The sequence below is a fragment of the Homarus americanus genome, unplaced genomic scaffold (genome assembly GCF_018991925.1).
Source record: "Homarus americanus isolate GMGI-L3 unplaced genomic scaffold, GMGI_Hamer_2.0 scaffold34450, whole genome shotgun sequence".
NCBI lineage: Eukaryota > Metazoa > Arthropoda > Malacostraca > Decapoda > Nephropidae > Homarus > Homarus americanus.
The window spans coordinates 25,589-33,755 of NW_024749768.1; positions in this window are offsets into that span (position 1 = coordinate 25,589).

Below are 8,167 nucleotides of genomic sequence, written 5' to 3' on the forward strand. Positions count from 1 at the left end.
TTATCGTCGCACGTTAAAGGTTCCTGTTACTGGCTGGGTTGCAGAATCTGGCACGGCTCACAGGCACGGACGGTACTTGCAATGTCCGCGTCGATTCCGGGCCAAAATACAGCCTGCTTCGCCCGTCGCTTGGTGGCCTCCACTCCTCGATGGCTGTCGTGAAGGCGGGTCAAGGTACGGTTGCGTAGGGCAGAAGGAATGACTACTCGTGGACCATACAAGAGGAGGTCTCCGTCACAATAGAGGTCCTCACGTATCTTCCAGTACGGGAGTAGCGATTCATGAAGGTCGTATCGGTTTGATGGAAATTCCTGGGACACACAGTCGACGAGCCGGATGCAAGAAGGGTCGGCTCGGGGTGCGGTGCAGAGATCTTCAAGGGTCTTGTCTGCATCCGGTGCTGTAGACTCTTCTGATGTGAAGACGGCCTTCAATGAGAAAACTGACTTGAGGGATGCGGCAGCTGTAGAACACAACATCTCGTCCTCTGGGGTGGGGCGACTGACAGGGGCGGCGGGACAGGGCATCTAGGATGCACAGCAGCTTACCCGCACGCCACACAGCCGTGAAGAGATAAGGCGAGAGCTTCTCTTTCAAACATTGAAGGCGAGGGTTCTCTACTGCATCCAAAGAGTAGTGATTGATAATAATAGGCACAAGAGGGCGATGATCCGTGAAGAGGGTGAAGTGCTCAAGTCCTATCAGGTAGAAGCGGCACTTCGCCATCGCCCAGACAACAGCCAACATCTCCAGCTCAATCGCGGCATATCGGGTCTCGGCGTCCGTCAGGAACCGGGATCCACTCTGAACTAAGCGGAGTTGTCCACCGCCATGGTCCTGCAGAAGGGCGTAACCAACGTCGTAGAGTCTGGAGGCGTCAGTCTGGAGGACGATGGGTAGGGCTGGGTCGTAACAGGCGAGGACAGATGGACTTAAGAGGGCCTGCTTGACTCGCTGGAAGGCCTCTTGATGATCTGGGGTCCACAGGAATGTCCTCCTGGGGCTCAGGAGGGGGCGTAACGGCTGGGCTGCGGTGGAGATGTCAGGTGAAAATTCAGCCAGCTGATTGACCAGACCCAAAAAAGAACGGAGGTCTGTCAGGTTGGCAGGGGTTGGAAAATCCCTGATTCCACTTAATTTCTCCGGGTCAGCTGCGATACCTGATGCTGAGAGAATTTACCCACAGAAGTTCACTGATGGTGCGGCGACTACAAACTTGTCAGCATTGAGGGTAATCCCGTACTTTCGACATCTGGTGAGAACTTCATATATTCGGGAGAGGTGGCCACAGTAGTCTTCGTCATGGAGTAAAATATCATCAACCACCTTGTCACAATTCGTGACTCCTTGAAGGGCCGCGTCACCACGTTGACAGAATGCATCGCCCGTAGCTGCAAATCCCATGGGGCCTCTGCAATACTGAGATCTTCCATATGGTGTGATGAATGTAGTCAAATGCTGGTCTTCTTCGGCCAACTCGATCTGCCAATAACCACATAAGGCGTCCATCGTTGTAAAAAACTTCGCCTTCGGGTCCACATTTCGAACAGCTGCGAAGGGTGTGGGAGAAGGGTGGGCTGGACGGGAAACTTGCTGGTTAAGTTTTGATAGATCGGTGGTGATCCGTACTCCACCACGAGGTTTGGCGACGGGGACGAGAGGGTGGCACCAAGGTGAAGGTTCGTCTCCGGCCGGTTTGATCTTTCCCTGAGCAACCATGGAGTCAAGCTCTTGTCTACCTAGCTCCTTGTAGGCGTGAGGAATCAAACTAGGGGTGTGGATGGCAAAAGGTATGGCACCATCCTTAAGATGAATTTTCATAGGTGGACCCACCATCGGCTTTAGTGGTATGGATCCCAAAGATTTCTTCGTAACAAACACGTCAGCAAACTCCTTGAGAAGGTAAGCTCTTGCTTCAGAAGGGGACGTGTTAGTAGAAATAGGGAATTCCTTCAAGCTGTTGACATGGGTGACCTTTAAAATAGGTCTGGGGAATTCCTTGGAAATAATGGCCAACTCTTGACAATGGCCATTTGATAAAAGCGGAGTCGGGATCCCATCAGGAACATCAATCCGGGCTGGGCAAGACTGCTTACCAAAAGTAAGAGTAGCCCAGAAAGATCCCAAAGCTGGAGCCATCTTGGAACCATCAGCTGTCAGTTTCGTTGTCTGAGGAGGGGGCTGTAGGTTGTTCCGGGGTATTCCCAAACGTGCTAAGTGTTGTGGACCAATTACTGAGACGTCAGCACCGGTGTCAGGTAACATCTGAAGACTGGATGACAAGTTAACGTAAGAAATGACGACACTGATGTGCTGGGGTGTCGTGTCTGTGGAGCAATGTACACGACGGCAGGAACGACTGGGCACAGCGTCTTGATGCTTGCCAGAAGGAGGGGGCGTGCCAGCACTACCTGAGGATGACTTCTTGGATCCTTGGTGGTGTCCTCTCTGTGTCTTCTAACGAAAACATTTGTCATACTGGCCCACACGACCACAAAGTCTGCACTGAACTTTGCTAGCAGGGCACTTGACTGTGTAAGCTCAGTGACCCTGGCGGTCGCAACTTCTGCACACGCTTTGAGCAGCTGGGCACTGGGAGGCATCATGCTGTCTCGCGCAGCTGTTACACAAAGCTGCTGCTGAAGGTGTAGCTGGAGGGTGAGGGGTGGGGTTACCTTGCTGCTTCTTACCCTTTCTGTAGGAAGACACCGCCCTCACCTGGTCAGGTTGTGAGCGTAAAGCTGAAGTCGCACACCTGGCGGCCTCGTACGCTCGACATTTTGTAACTACATCTTGAAGGGAGGAAGTGGGGTCAAGTGAAATGAGACGCTGAACTAGCTCTTCATCTCGAATACCCGTTAAAATAATTGTCTTGAGTTGTGTCTCTTCACAGACTTGAGAATTTCCAGGACAAACATCAACTTCCTCTGAACATCTTTTCAGTCTTACAAAAAATGCATCAAAAGATTCTCCATCAAGCTGCTTACATTGGAGGAGTTCTCTTCTTCTAAGTGCTTCGTTGCGCTGTTCCTTAACATGTTCCTGTAACTTGTCAAGCACGGCCTCTACAGTCAGAGTTGTCGTAGGAGGCACTTGAAGTGTGTGCTCGAGAGTACGTTGTGTCTCTAAGGACAAGCACACACGAAGCTGTATCATCTGTTTAGGCTGTGGTAAACTTGACAGGTCAACCATTGTTGCATAGTCTTGCCAACGTCGACGCCATTCCCGAAATATCTGATAAGAAGCGTCAGACTTCAGAGAGGGAGGCGTTTGTGCTGCAGCCTTTTGAGGAATTGTTGAACCTACTCTGGGAAATGAGGTACCAGTACCTCTAGTCGTATCAGCATTAGTAGTAGCAGAAGAATCTTGCAGAGTAGATCGTTGTGGGGAGGCTAACAGGGAAATCAAGGCTTCAAATCTGGCTTGATCCTCTCTTCTTCTCAGGTCATCCTCACTTCTACGTATATCTTCTAGTTCTCTGCGTCTTTGTTCATCTTCGTGGCATCGTCTTTCAGACTCTCTGTACCGAATTCCTTCCCCTTCTCTCTTTGCAACATAGTCCTGGCGTCGAGAAGTTTCCATCCACTTAATCAGTTGAAGGAGATCTGTGGACGCAGGCACCGCAGGAGAGCTTGCCCGCGACGAATGAGGAGATTCTGTGGGTGATTGGGCGTTGTCACTGTGGGGAGCGTGGGGCCTGAGTGTGGGTGGGGAGAGGTCTCCCAAACTTAAACTCATAACCCCATCGTCCAGGGTATCATTTTGATCCCTGTGAGACATGCCGACAGCTTCTGTACTATATCTGTGCAAGAGACCGGGTCAACCCCTCGTAATCTATGCACAGAATTACAGAAGTCTAAAGTAATAAGCAAGAATTTAATATAAAGTGGGCCTGTGAGTGCGTGTGTGTGTGTATGGCTCATTGCCGGGAGGCTTGGCGCGCTGCCAGACGTAGAGGCAGCTGGGCGCAAGTCACAACTGAACGGAAGTGGTCTTAATGCACGCTGCTCAGTTACCCAATGACCGTAGGCGAGAGGGGTTGTACTGCTGGGCAGCTCCCTCAGTCATCTGACTGCAGTTTGCACAGACAATTCTGATTAAAATACACAACACAGCACTTCACAGAACACTTCACTTCACAGCACAGCACTGTACACAGCATAGCACTTCACAACACTGTAAGTCCTGAGGCTTGTAGTCTGGCTGTAAATCCTTGGTGAAGCTGAAGACGAGACGCCATTAACACAGTCCGGCGGGAAGACTAAGTTCACTCTGAATCTCACTGAGAAATCTCACTGCGCCATCTATGTTTGTCTTTGATACCCCCAAAATGTTCTACACTACTGAGGGTATACACAAACACTTGTTATCTTGAAAATAGGTTCTTATTCTCGTATGGGAGATATACAGAGGAAACAAATAGACGTGGGCTTCCACACCATTAGGACTAGCGATCTCAACTCTCTGTATCACTCCGCGCTGGCATGTACAGATGCCAGCATTCACAAGCTGAATACATAATATGTAAATATGATAATTCACATACATAACATGGTGCATAATAAATGGAAATATTACATAGGATTAATACATGTTCTGTAATACATAATTAATAGAGTAATATAAGAATACACAGCTTAAGGTACTACTTCGTGTCCATATTATACATATGTAATAAGTCATATATGTTCAATGTATATTTTCAGCTTTCAGGCTGCAGAACTTTTACAATAAACCGTTAATTATTATCTCACACTACCCTTTTCACACCTTTACAATATTATCTCCCTCTACTTATTAAAGATACGTCAAATATCAACATTAAATATTATGTTATTAAATAAAGTTGTGAATTAACAGTGGCGTTTTCCTTTGATTTCATAGTATGTATACTATTACGAGTTTCCTTCTGTTGAATGAAAACAAACACAGCGCTGCCTCTCACACTGCACAAACTTGACGAGCCCCTGTTAATGAACAGGTGAAGCGGACTCTACATATCTATTTAGGTTATAAACCTTGTGTTTTGGCAGGTAAACAACGTTTTGAATCATCAGTATTCGAGATGATGGAAGCAGTGTTGACGAGAGTGACATATTCCGATTACTCAGTCTTTCTCCTCACGGACGGCAGCACCTCCCCCTCCACTGTCTACAAGGTTGGTAGCTTAGTAATAACATAATTATGCATTATATCTGTACATATATATATATATATATATATATATATATATATATATATATATATATATATATATATATATATATATATATATATATATATATATATATATATATATATATATATATATATATATATATTCACACACACCAAGCGACGCCCCAAGCTACAGTCTCCGAAATGGCAGTCGTTAGCCGGATGAAAATTGTCCAACATAATGTCCTACACTGGTCCCTTAATAGACGTAACGAACTGTCTAACTTATACTATCATTTAGACCCAGACATCTTTTTGTTAAACAGTACTGTACTGGCATAAAAGACGAAAGTAAGCTGAAAATTTTTGGCTACACTCTATACCAAAGGAACATGACAGGTGAGCTGAACGATGGTGTCGCTGTGGCCATCAGATCACGGCTGAGTCACAGAGTGTTGCCAGACTTCGAGGATTCAGTTCTGGGAGTGCAGGTGGAGACAACTTGGGGACCTGTTATCATATGCACAATGTACCTACCTCCCAGACGTCCTTACTTACCCGAACAAGACCTAAACCAGTTGCTACGCCACAGAAAACCAACATACATCATAGGGGACTTAAATGCGCGCCACACCATTCTAGGACACGGTAATGAGAACAACGTCGGTGTGGCGCTGTATGACAACATCAGAAGGGGAAAACTGCAACACCTCGGGCCAGATTTCTCGACATTGATCAGACGTGCCAGTGCCACAGCACCCGACATAATCCTCTCTAACAACGAGGCCGTCCTGAACAGGTACGTTACCGCCTGACCCATCAGTACCAGCGATCACCTGCCAGTCGTCGTGACGCTCTCATCCAATCCCATTATGATCCCCGCCAACATCAGGTCAAACCTCAAACGGGCAGACTGGGACTCCTTCAAGGAGTCTCTCAGTCTCAAGTAGGGGAGAAACCTGGAAGAAGCCAGCCCCAATGACATCGACGACGCGGACGAATAATGGTATACGGATGTGAAGACGGAGATGGACAACAACATCCCGACCACCATTTACAGGACCATTCCTCATCCTCACACTAGTCACCAGCTGAGGCAGGTCAGTGTCCAGTACGCTCACGTGAGACAGCTAGCCAGTATCCGCGGGTGGACGCAAGAGCTGAGAGACCGGTACCGAGAGCTACAGACGGACATCCAGCACGAGAGCAAACGTGTACATGAACAAAGTGAGCCGCCTTGGTGTGGGAGGCAGCCAACAATTACCGCGATTCTGGAAATGGATGAAGCGACTGATGGGTTCCACCTCTAGCACGGTCCCTTACCTGCTCGACCAAAACAACGTGAAAATATTCAAGGAAGAAAACCAAGAACAACTACATCGGCGATATTTACGAAAGATCTTTACCATTAGTGAACAGGAGAACGAGGGCTTCGACAGGGAGTTTGAGGAGGACATTTTAGGTCAGTTGCAGGACCATCAGCACCTGCTCCAGCCGCTCCCACGGACTGACTTCACCAGACTGGTGGACGGAAGCTACCTGACGGAACGCATTGTTCCTGCAGATGTGTCAGCCGTCATAAAAGGGTTTAAAAACAAATCACCTGGGCAAAGTCACATTAACAAGAAGATCCTGGCTCAACTCCCCGACAACATGATAGAGAGGCTTTGCTCATATATATGCAACGCCTGCCTCGCCTCTGGATACTTCCCTAAGATGTTCAAAATTGCCTTTATTCGCCTCATACCAAAAGCAAGGAAGCCTCCAAACAAAGTCGAAAACTTTCGAACAATATCGCTGCTAGAGGTGCCTGCGAAAATCTTCGAAAAAATAGTAAACAAGCGATTGCGGATGTATCTGGAGGACGAAGGCGTGCATAATCCCCGCCAGTTCGGCTTCCGTCAGTACCGAGGCACATCCACCGCCATAGCTCAGTCCTACGAGCAGATCGCCAATGCCATGACTGGCCGCCTGCAGTGCAACATAGTACTAAGGGACGTCAGTAAGGCGTTTGACAAAGTTTGGCATGCGGGGCTGCAGTATAAGGTCATACAACTGGGGCTACCCGAAAATCTGACTCGCCTGCTGTGCAACTTCATTACGGACCGCAGAGCCAAAATCAAGATGCAAGAACATTTTGGAGAAGAATTCTCACTATCGAGCGGCGTGCGTCAGGGCTCTTGTCTCTCACCAACCCTTTACACGCTCTACACGGCTGACCTGCCACCCCCAATCGTCGGCAGCGATTACGTCTTGTATGCCGACAATGTAACACAGATCGCCACCTGCCCAGGAAAGTCCACGGCAAGGATGGCGCGACTCACTGCTCGGGCAATACAGGATATCTCGGAGTATGAAAATCAATGGAAAATAAAAACAAACAAAACTAAATTCGAGGTCATACTCATAGCCAAATTCAAGCCGGTGCCATTGATGATCGACGACGAAGAGATTGACTACTCTAAACAAGGCAGGTTGCTCGGCCTCATCATCTCTCGGACGGGCATCATTCCCCACGTGAAGGACAAATTAAATATAACCAAAGTCGCCGCAGCCAAATTAAAATGTTTTAAACTGATGCCTGAGAAGATACAAGTTCACCTGTACAAGGCGCTAGTGAGGCCTGTGTTGGAGTACCCACATATATCACTCGTCACACTCGGGAAGACTAGACTACAACAACTACAGAGCTTCCAAAACAAGTGTTTGAGATCAACCAGTGGGCAAGCGCCACCCTACCAGGAGAAAGTGGAAACCATCCACCTAAGAAATAAAACAGAGGCCCTCAACGTCGGGTTCCATCGCCTAGGGAAGAAGGTTTGGGACAAGCTCATGGACGACCCTCACAGCCCAGACCACCTACGCGGGGAAGACATCAACGGAGGGAGACCCCACGCCTGGTGGCCCCAGAGTCTGCCCGCACTACAACAACCCAACCCACGACCCATCTATGTCCGCCACAGTAATCCACCTTAGATTAAAACTTAGATGATATAAATTCACATTTAAC